A 12,318-nucleotide genomic window follows, 5' to 3' on the forward strand; every position below is an offset into this window, starting at 1 on the left:
CGAAACATATGACATATGCAAAAGTATCCAAAATGCATAAATTTTTGCATATGCATTTTACATATAATATATATAATCTCCGTGTAGACGTTGTTTTATTCCCCGATACGATTTGTACCAAATAAAACAGGGTTCGTTTTAGATTACGTTTCTACAATGCTTTATTTACTTTATTACACTTATTCAGAACCGACTTTAATTACAAAGCACACAGCAAGTTTCTAGTTAGCACGCAGCTCTTATTTAACCGATCTGTTCAGTTCAACGCTTAAAACACAACTAAATCGTCATTGCCAGTTCCCCTGTATTTATATCCCAAAGTCTCCCTGTTCGAGAGTCCTCTAGAAAATGTCTGGCAACTCCTCGAATATGTACAACGAACACACAGACGCACATTCGCACTAAGCGAACAACCAGACTCACATACATGGGGGATGATCAATGACGTAATTACAACAACAAATAAATGCAAGAAAAGAAGTAACAAACTAAACGATAATTACATGATTTTGGCAAAACAAACAAAAGAACATTAACAAAAGGTAATGTAACGACTAGAATGATGAAGAGAGTTCTACATGGTAGTTGTTGTTGCTTAAATAAAATAACTGCGTAATAAAACGTTACGTTACAATTCAAATTTTTAAATTAACGGAAATTAAACTAAATTAACTTAAACCTATCAGTTACATTCGTAACAATATTTTCTATGCAACAAATATTTCAATAATAAATACAAAAATGTTTGTGTGTAAAATTTTTCTGTTTAAAATTCTCTTCAGACAAGTCAATAAGAAAGAGAAACACAGCTTCAACCTTTAAAATACCCAAAATCAGGAGGTATCGTTCTATGGGGGCTATATGAAGGCCTGAACATAAACCAACAAATGTTAGGTGGAAAGTTTTTTACCCCCAAGGAAGACTTAATACCAAATTTCAGCCATTTCGCAGGGATATTGCAGCCACAACCTTCAAAATACCGAAAATCAGGAGGTACCATTCTATGGGGTCTATATGAAGATGTGGACCTATACCGATAAATTTCAGGTGGAAAGTTTCATTCCCCCAACGAAGATTTAATACCAAATGTCAGCCATTTCGGAGAGATATTGATGGCACAACCTTCAAAATACCAGAAATCCGGAGGTACCGTTATATGGGGGCTATATGAAGGTGGAAAGTTTTGTGGGTACAAAATGCCAAATTTCAGTCATTTCGGTGGGATATTGAGGCCACAACCTTCAAAATACCGAAAATCGGGAGGACGTGGACATATGCGGACAGATTTCACAAATCCTTGAATATATTTTTGCATATGCTCATTAAATAAGCTACAGTGTTCAGTCTAGTATTCATGTGTAATATCGAATGGTACTGAATATGTTGTGGCTAAGTTGCCCGATTGACCGACAGAAGAAAGTCTATACTTCCCGAAATATGGACTTACCCAAACTAAACTAATTCCGAAATATACATGTAAGATCTTAATGTAAACCATAACTAAAATTTCTAGAATCTAAAAACATTAGCAATATACTTCATTTTGAAGACCTTAAAAGAAATTACAACCACATTTACTTTTCCGACATTACATAATAACAATCATGTCAATACACTTCAATTCAATATCGAAATCATTGAAAAGCCCAATAGACAATATCATGGCTTCTTGTAATTTACAAAGTCAAACCACAGGTGTCTTGATTACTACCATACGGAAATCCATGGCTTTATTTATGATGTTTGCGGAAAATCCTTCAAAATGTAAAAAATATGTGTGCGGCACATTACTGGCCCTCAAACACACGTACCTACATCATTAGTAGACCGCAACACTAACCGACTACAGCAACCAAACAAAATGTAATTCTATCCATATGTTGCCACAATTTTCTCTGTATGTAGTACTACTAACTGAGTTTACAGCAAATGCGAATGGCAATACAAACAAAAACAACTTTAACATGCAATACAGTTGCCTCTGGATAGTTGCAATGCTTTACTAATGGATGAACAATTTTCCTTCAGTGCGAATAATTGGAACGTACTGTAATTGGAACGTACTGTTTTACGTCTTATTTAGGAACGAGACAAAACAAAATATGATTATTTTTCAATCATAGAAAAATCTTCTCAAAGTTTTGGCAGTAATATAGTGGGACATCACTGTGAATGAAAAATGAAATAATTACAAGGAATCAATAACTAAAAAATATTTAAAAAAAGTCAGGTGTCCAAATATTTTCCCATATGTTACCTTCGACATAAGCTTACAACCCCTTTTTTCGCTTCTCTTCCGCAACCATCTAATAATAGAGTTTTATGGTTACTGCTGTTTGGATTGAAGAAGTTTCCGGTATGTTGAAGCAAGAATCTCCTCTGCCTGAAAGGCTCTGGAACTAACATTAAATGCAAACATTTTGGCTCAAAATGGTGCGCATCTTAAAGCTAGAAGGGAATAACCGATTTGGTTCAACTTTGCACATGATCCAAACATAGGTCAGGTCCGAATAAGAACCATATCGGTCCTATCCTTCAAAGAGTTTCGCATATGTGCATGTCCCGGATCCTTCTAATTTTTTTTTGCATAAATTTTTTCCTTTATTTGTAAGGATTGTACAATTCATAGTGCCTCAGCGCTTTAAGTATTATTGAGGCTAATTGGAAAATGCCAAAGGTTTAAGAAACCCTGCCGGCACCAACCAAAATGACTGAAGAGCAGTCAATCCCACTGCAGCGGATTATTCGATACCAAATTGATCTTGATAAATAGTGGATTTCATGAGTCGGAAGAATATCGTGGTGGCGGCGGTGCAGGAAACCAATCTCAACAACAATTGCAGCCTACAGCGTTGTGATGATTACGACGTATAGGATAGCACCAGAACTGGAGGAGGAGGGTTAGCTTTCCTATTGCACCAGTCTGGCTCTAATGACCCGTACATCCCGCCGATACACAGCTGTACTACCTCCGAAAGGACCAGAGGGGTATTGTGCTAGCGGAACACATTGATAGCTCTAAGTTTTGTACGGTAATCGAAGATGCCCCTATCAGAATTGTCGGAGAGTGTCACAGTTCGACAGACATAACCGCCCTGTCATGTGGTCTGACAAATGACCTTAGCTGGTAACCCGTCGTTTCTCTTGGGCCAGACCATCTTCCCATAATTGTCTCAGCCACAGCAGACCGCCCGTTTTCATCACTTCTGAACGCCGGACTTTCATCAATCATGCGAACGCTTATTGTGGCCTAGTTTTAGAGAGTTCACTTATCACCGCTTTAGAGATCTGCCCATCCCTTCTGATGTCCGGGTAGCAGAAAGGACTTTCCGAGACATCATCACTGCTGCAGCCGCTCGCCATAACTTCCCAGCAGAAGCGATGGGATTAGCAAATGAGCGTGATAAGCTTCGTCGTGCCAACCCCAGTGATCCCAGAGTCAGGCTGCTGACACTGAAAGTAACAGGTTGGACGGTGAACATAAGCGGAAAAAGTGATTAAATCATCTGAAGAGTTGCAACCTTGAAGCCGGTATAAGTGAATTGTGGGCAACGGTTAAATCACGCTCGAACATTGGACAGAAGGGCGATAGGACCTCAGACACGTTTGGCGACGTTACGTTGACTGACCCGAAAAAAGGTATTTCAATCGACAGTTTGTCTAGCACCTCGGGGATGACTGGGCAAAGAGAAGAATACTACGTCGCATCAGATTTCTTCCTGCCGAGGATGAACCACCATAGTTTACAATGGATGAACCACCACAGTTTACAATGGATGATGTTGTGAATGCCATCAGGGGAACGCTAAATCATTCAAAGCGTTGGGCCCTGATGGAATCTCCATGGTAATGCTGAAGCAGCTGGATGGGCCGGGAGTGGAGTATCTCACTAAAGTTCTCAACTTGTCGCTAGCCACCATCATTGTTCCCGAAGTCTGGAAAATGGGCAGGGTGGTCCCGCTACGGAAGCCAGGCAAGGATGCCAGCAAAAGTGAAACGTACAGGCCGATTTTGATTTTGTCGCCCGTAGCAAAGACACTTGAGGCCTTACTCCTCCCCAGTATCAGAAATAGTTATTAAGTTGCCGATCATCAGCATGGATTCCGTAAGCAGCACAACACGACAACATATATCTGTCAAGGACTCAACCAGAGACGAGCGAGTGATGGTTTCGCTTGATTTATCAAAAGCCATTGATACCGTCAGGCACTCAACGCTGTTTGAGGACATTGACCAGACGGCATCGAGATCGTAACGTATGCGGATGATTGCACGATCCTGGCGTCGGGTACCTATCCTGATGACATCTGTGAGAGACTGAACAACTATTTAACCGATCTTACCACATTTTTCCATTCGAGGAATATGCAGATTTTCGCCACAAAATCTACAGCCACTCTGTTCACCACATGGACAGCGCAGTTTAGACGTTAGTTGAATGTCGTGATCGACGGTAGCAGAATTCCGACCACAAACTGTCCAAAAATTTTAGGGGTCACATTCGACACTACATTCACGTCGTGCGCACACACAACAGCTATCTGCGACCACATATAACGCGATAGGTCGGTCTGTGGTAAGCTATGCGGCTCCAGTCTGGTCCCCGAGATTATGTGATACGAATTGGAAAAAAGATTCAAACTTGCAGTCGCCTAAATTCTTATTGGGCGGAAATCGATTGCGCCCTTTAAGACATCTGCCCAGTATGCGGCATGGGCCCGACACAAACTGCCCCACCAAACCTACCCAACTGCACCGCCAAACCTACCCATCTAACTCCAGTGGATTGAACAGAGGAACGAACATAAAACATAATAAAAACACTGTTACAACAACAACATATCAACAAGCCTATTAAGCAGGTTTAAATAGCATTCACACGGATACGGTCACCGATGCCATAAACAACAATCGTGTGAATGCGGTCCTCGGAGAACATCCTCTATCTATCGCAGCTGAAGTGCATCAGTTGCCATGATAAACCAATCACGCTCGGGATGGTGCAGCAGTCTGAATTCCTATAGAGCAGGGATCGATGACACCGTCCAAAACATCTGCCTAGAATGCGGCACAGGACTGCACGACACATTGCACTTTTTAACAACCCTGCCAAACATACTCAACTCGCTCCAGTATCCCATCGAAGCAGCAACATGCCTACAACTGGAGATAGACCCAGAGCCAGATTATGCAGAAAAACGAACATATAACCATATCGTATCACCGTTATAACAATAACACCTGATGATTACCACCATAACTTAGGAATTGAGTTTCCAATTTGGCCAAACTTTGCACACATTAAATTTATGCCTTGTTTCACTAAGACGATTCGAATTCAGATTCGTTCGAACTACTTCATTATACTCTCAGCATTTATGCTAACGAGGGTGTATACACTTTTATACGGGCAAAAAGTGCCTCATTGAAATAATGGTTTTAGAACCCAAGTATGTTTGGACGAAATCCGTTTCAGGCAATTTGGAGTTGATTTAGCAATGTCCGTCCGTCTGGCTGGCTGGCTTGAACGCACGATAACTCTCGAACGGATCAACCGATTCGGTCCAAATGTTGGCTTTCGTAATATTTTGTCAAAATTTACTTTAAGTTCGAAGATGGGTTATATCGGTACACTCCTTCCGGTACCTCCCCCACAAAAGTTCGAAAATGTTCGGAAAATTTGTGCGCACGATAACTCTTAAAGGGAGTAACCGATGTGGCCCATACTTTGCACGTCGTGAAATTTCTACCAGACTTAGATGCGTTTCCAATAAGGACTCAATCGGCCCACTCCTTCGGGTACCACCCACACAAAATTTCGGAAAAGTTCAAGTTAGGACCAGCTCTCGAATCGCTTCCATTTTTGTTGTAACAACTTGTATCCACTGCCCATCATACGACGGTACAAGTTTTATCAGGCGCAATTCCATACTTTCTGAGAAAATTGCCTGATTTCTGCCGATTCGGTCCAAAATTTGGCCTTCGTCATATTTTGTCCAAACTTAGTTTAAGTTCGAAGATGGGCCATATCGGTCCACTCCTTCAGGTACCTCCCCAACAAATGTTAAAAAATGTTCGTAAATATTGTGTGACCGATAACTCTTGAAGGGAGTGACCGATGTGGTCCATAGTTTACACATCCTAATAATCTACCAGATGTATATCAGGTTTGAATATGGATTATATTTGTCCACTCCTTTGGGTACCCCCCACACAAAAATTTCCGATAAGTTCGCTTTAAGACCTGCTTCCGAATCGCTTTGAACTTTGTTGAAGCAACATGCATTCGCTGCCTCAATTACGAGGCAAGTCCATACTTCTTGAGAAAACTGCCCGAAAGGTGTAAAAACCCCTATGGGGTTTGGCCTTCGTCATACTTTGTCCAAACTTAGTTTCAGTTCGAAGATGGGCAACAACTTCCGGTACTTCCTCCCAATATTTAAAAAATTTCAATAAAATGTTATGCACGATATCTCTTGAACGGGGCGACTAATTAAGTCCAAACTTCGGATCTCCTAATATTTTGTCCAAATTTAGTTTAACTTCTGAAATGGACGATATCGATCTTCTCCTTATTGGACCTCCCCCACATAAGTTCAGCATTTGTGTCTATGTACAGTTTGGGGTCTGTTCGAAGATCGTTTGGAAATGAATACCGATGCTGTTTGTTGTAGTCCATTCTTCCTGGCATTCTGGTCCAAAAATTATACGATGACCCACTTCCGTAATGAACTATGTCGGTCCATTCCTTTAAGTACCTCTTCCGCAACAATTTGAACTTTAATCCTAATCCACATTCTTGCCGACAAGTTCAAATGTCCAAAAAGCGCCAAAAAATTCTGAAAAGACCCTAAAAACATTCGATCTGTCCGTAGATGATAGTTTCAATTCAGATAGGCTGAGGGTATATCTCTGTCGGCAAAGCCGACTGATACTTTTTCACTTGTTTTTGTTTTCAGTTAAACTAAAAAACGTTTGGCGTGGAAGAAGCCATTCAGGTTGGGAAAAAAGCTCATCATTGCAAACAACACGTTGCATTTGAAAAATCAAAGCTCGATGGCAAAGTTTAGTCTCTTAATTCCAATATTGCAGTTACAGTATTGCAATAACTTCAGTATAATGTGAGTTTCGAAGCATTGTCAGAGAGGCCATCCCACAGTAGGGATAGGTAAGTCGACTTTCGATTTGCCGATTTTTTGTAGTTCAAAGTCTAATAACTGAAGTCTAGTTTTGGCTGGAGGGAAAATAGCAAAATCGATTATTTTATTATCGATTTTCCCCATAGATTTTGACTTTGGCGGTTTTACAGTTTTCTGATAGCTACAAAATCACCTGTGCAAAAGATCAAAAGAAAACTCGAAAATCGACAAATAGTCGATTATAATTCTGCCGTTATCAAATAGTTGAAAGTCGGGTTTTAGGACAATAGAAATAATCGCCAGACCGAAAAATTGCATTTTTAGTTTTAGACCAAAATCGAAAAGTCGAAAATCGATTATTGCTTTTCATTACCTATCCCTAACCCACAGCCGATACGTGTGATGATGAGCTGTCTAAACCAACAGCGAAAGCAGGTCACGACTTTCTACAATAAGAGTAGTTTGGAAGTAATTCGAACGAATTTGAATTCGATTCGTCTAAAGAAATAGTATGTCATTCGAAACGTACACCAAGTTCCAAGAAGGTCTATATAGGCTAACACATTCGGGCACATCGCTCTCAAATATGAAACATGTTCGCCTATTTGCAATATCAGGGCTGTTCGAGGAATTTTAATTTTTAAATAATTTTAAAAAAATACTCTTTGCGGTCCTCTTTACAGCGATATGATGTTTTTCGGGGCTGATACATGCTTCCTGGCATAGCTCTTAAAAATCCTACGGGGATCCTTGAGAATTGTTACATCTTAAATTACGGATTTGTTCTTAGTACATATAGGTCCATTGTTGCTGTTTTTGTTTTTTTTTTTTTTGTACAGTCACAAGCTGAGGGTATATTTCAGTCGCAAAATGACTGATACTTTTTTACTTGCTAATGAATAAAAATAAAAAAATTGAAATAAAAATATTTTTTTTTAATTAAAATGTTATATTTATGATATTCTGAAAGCAGTTTGTGTCTAATACTTATTTTAACTTTTTTTCTCAATAAATGTGGGTTTCAATTAAATTGATTCACCTGTTATAGCAAGCCACCACATAGTCTGACAAAAACAATGAATAAATACAATGGATGATGATATTCGATAGTCATCATTGTCGGTGTCAACTTTGTTGTTGTTGTTTTTTGCACAGGTCTCTCTCACCACAACCAAAAACGTGAATAAAGCAAAAACCTAAAAATAAAACAATGACGTCTCATATTTTAAACAATTATTAACTATTATTTACAGCATTTAACTGTGTAATGTAACTGTTGATGGTTGGGTTTTTGTTGTTGTTACTCTTACTGTTGCACTAGGGCGGGCAGCAACATCAAACAAATTTGCTATTGTATTAATTTTAAACCTATTGTCTTGTTTTTGTCAGTCGTAAAAACACTGAAGTTGTCATTTGACATGCTGCTAAACCGAATTACAAATGCGTTCATGAAAATTGCTGTTAAAACATGAGTACTTTTTTTGTAAGTGATCTTAATAAGGTAAGGTCAATGCGAATTGTGGTTAGGACAAATAGTATCATGTGGTGGTGGTGGTATACATATCAATGCTGGAGAAATGTTGTATTGAATGATGTTGAAAGGCTAGTTATTGGGGGTTAGATGTGTGACATTTGTGGTAGATGTTTTTTATAATTTTCAATTTCAATAGGTCTGTAGGAAAACTTTCTAAGCAGTAATTACTCAGTCAGTTACAGCAACCTCTCTCAGTGAGTTTTACACTCTCAAGCAAGAAAAATTGCAGAAAGTTATCGAACATCATTTTGCAAAAACTTGCAAGAAAGTCGGCTGTTTCCGAAAATGTATGGAAGTTGTTTTTGTTTCTTTTGATATTTTAAACCAAATGGAACAAAACCACAAATTTTAAAATTGCATATGACTTATTTAAAGCAATAATCCTATCTAAAAAATGTGAAATTTTGAAATTTTCTTGGTCAAAAGTGTTAACATTTCAAGTTGTTTACATTGAAAAGCTGATTAAAAGTCAGATGGTCGAACTTACAAATTTTTTAGGGGACAATTTACAGCGGGACAGCAAAAATTTGCAAGTTCTCAGTCACAAAACTCTCCAAAAATCTCTCCAAACTCGCTCTCTTTTGCTGGATAATTTTGTTATCGAACAGCATTCAGTAAAAATTTGTACGAATTTGTACAAATTTTTGTGTTATCGTACAGACCTAATTTCATTTTGTTTTATAAATGAAAACCTAGCCAATAGGGCCAAGAGCGGCTCAAAAACTACAAAACATGTACCACCCGTGGGATCATTTGTGGTAAATATGGTCACCTAATTGACACCTGCATTTTAACAAAGTGGGCATTAGTAAACAAAATGGTAAATAAATTTGTTTATTTGTTACCAAAGGAAATGGTGTAACAATAATTAAATTCCAATTTTTCAGTAGCCAACAATCGAAATACATTTTTTTTTCAAAAAACTGCTGAAACGTAAATAATGTTCAGCTTCCCATACAAAGTGAAACTGAAAAAATAAAAAAAAATAGAATACAAAAATGGTATCGTGATGAAAATAATAATTGCATAGTGACGACTTACAAACTGACTAAAATAGGAGGGTAGCTATTCCTACCTTCCATTTAGTTTGTTGGTAGTTAGGATGTCATAAAACAAAATATCAACAAATAAAAAATGGCTAATAAAAACATTCTGGTCATTGATACAATAGCTGCAATGAAAGCAAAAAAAGTACAACGAAAGCGATAACAAAGATTCTAGTGAGCTAAGCGATATCTAATCATAGTTCACTAGAGATTGTTTCTTTAGGAATAAAATTAGTAGGAAATACAAAACAAATTAAGTTGTCACAAAAATAACTGATAATTTTAGTGGTGTATATGGAAGTTTCAAAACAAAAGGCTCAATTATAGTAGTGGAACATAGTCACACACACACACACTTATTAAGAACATCCCACGTGCAATATTTGTTGATTATACCATCAGCTTTCATTCTAAGGAAGTAATGCTTTTGGACCTCAAGTGTTGATTGGACGAAATCAGTTTTAGACAATTAGGAGTCGATTGCTGTAGCAAAGCATATATGTTCGTATATTTTTGGTTCTGGTTCCTCGGAGTCCAGATTTTAATATGGCTGGCATGCTCACGACGATAACACCCAAGGAGGTACTGCATCGACAACACCGGTGCAGATGCACCGGTAAAATCTTCGTCTCCTCATGAACTGATGCCATGAGGAGGCTTCGTGTTGCAGTCCTCAGGTCGGCGTTCTGGCATGTTTGAGTATTCTTCCACTGTGTAACGCTAACATTTGTATACCACTCCGGCGCACATTGGCTCAGAAATCTATTTTCCAATATTTTTGTCGTCATTATTGTTAATTTATATTTCTGATTCGACAGTAAACATATTAAAACTAAGGAATCCAAAACCAAATAAAAAATATATGGGGATATATATAAATCTGAACTGATTTCAATATAATTTGGCACATATATTTCTACAACAAATTCAGTCACACATTCCAAATTTCATCAAAATCAGACGTACAGTTGCGTTCAAAATAATAGGAGCGCCCATACAAAAAAAGACAATTGTCAAAAAATATGGTTAAACTTACCCATTTTGGTTTATTTTGAATTTGTTTAACATTGTTGACATCCCAGCAGTTAATTCATCAGCAGAAATGTGGCAATCTGTTTTAAATTATTTACTCTTTACACCAACATTATAAATCGTGTTTAAAGTTTTTGTTCAAAAAAATAGGAGTGTGGAAGAAAAAGGACGATAAAAATAGTTTTAGTTGAGTTTAGGATCAAAATTGTCAATATTTTAGTTAACAGTAGTAAATCCAATAGATTTTATGAGATTTGATTGCTGTTTGAAAACAAAAGTCCTTTGGAGTTAGCCAAAAAACTGGCGATTGTCCTTGCAGAAATGTTTTCCATAAATTGAGTACTTATTGGGCAACCCAATGGATTTTGTAGACAAAATCTTTAACGATTAGATTTGTTTGATGCTATCGATGTTATTTCTAACAATATATAATGATTGGTATCCAATAAATTTGTGTATTTTGATCCTTGAGCCAAGTTTAAGACAGTTTACATTAGCCCTTAAGGTAAAGATCGGTCAAAAAAGCGTATCTATAAGGAATTTGTTCCCCAACCAAATAATATTTGTAAGTCCTTAGGATGCTAACCTTGTGTATACAATCAATTTCGCTTCTATTCAAAAAATGTTTAAAACGTGAACGGTTGAAATGTACTTTGAACCACTTAGTGATAGGCAGACTGGGATTGCACTATGGTTGGTATACGCCGTAATATATTTTTCAATATAGACTTACGTTTTTCACTCAAAAATACTTCATTTAGGTTAGTTCCATTAGAAAACTGCGTAATATGCGCTGCAAAACCTAATAAAAATAATCTTAGGCCAACTTCAAAAGTTTGTCTTTAAAGTTTCCTTCTCAACAAAGCATATTGAAAAATGTCTCATATATGCCAATCATCCAATTATTCAAAAATGAACCATATAATGAATTCTGCGTGCAGTTAAGATGCTAAGGACCTTAAAACATCACTTGATCGAGAAATTAATGCCTTATTAATACGCCTTTTTTAACCGATCCTTACGTAAAGAGTTAATGGAAACCGGCTTTAACTCGGCTCAAGGATCAAAATACGCGAATTACCGGGATACCGCTCATTATATATTGTTCGAGATAACAGCCAGAGCATCAAAAAACTCTAATCACTAAAGTTCTGTCTACAAAATCCATTGAGTTACCCAAAAAGTGCTCAATTTATGGAAGAAATCGCTGCAAGGACAATCACCTGTTTTTAGGCTACCTCCAAAGGACTTTTGTTTTCAAACAGCCATCAAATCTCATAAAATATATTGGATTCACTACTGTCAACTAAAATATAGTCAATTTTGATCTTAAACTCAACTAAAAATATTTTTATTGTCCTTTTTCTTCCGCACTCCTATTTTTTTGAACAACAAATTTAAAGGAGATTTATAATGTTGGTGTAAACAGTAAATAATTTAAAACAGATTGCCACATTTCTGCTGATCAATTAACTGTTGGGATGTCAACAATGTTAAACAAATTCAAAATAAACCAAAATGGGTAAATTTAACCATGTTTATTCGACCATTCCCTTGGTGTTAATGA

At 37.4% G+C, this 12,318-nt stretch overlaps 1 protein-coding gene and 1 long non-coding RNA gene across 7 annotated transcripts in view; one reads left to right on the forward strand and one right to left on the reverse strand.

The window, feature by feature from the left end:
- The window catches only part of Ubr1 (Ubr1 ubiquitin ligase), a 94,455-nt gene that overhangs the window by 22,020 nt on the left and 60,117 nt on the right, over positions 1 to 12,318 (forward strand). The gene's annotated exons all lie outside the window — the stretch shown is intronic.
- LOC141397881 (uncharacterized) lies at positions 9,417 to 9,627 on the reverse strand. The gene is made up of 2 exons (XR_012411545.1): positions 9,519 to 9,627; positions 9,417 to 9,456 (listed from the first exon to the last, which is right to left on the reverse strand). It is a non-coding gene; the product is annotated as an uncharacterized lncRNA (long non-coding RNA).

Source organism: Musca autumnalis, unplaced genomic scaffold (genome assembly GCF_047663935.1).
Source record: "Musca autumnalis isolate F117 unplaced genomic scaffold, ASM4766393v1 scaffold_3, whole genome shotgun sequence".
NCBI classification, from domain to species: domain Eukaryota; kingdom Metazoa; phylum Arthropoda; class Insecta; order Diptera; family Muscidae; genus Musca; species Musca autumnalis.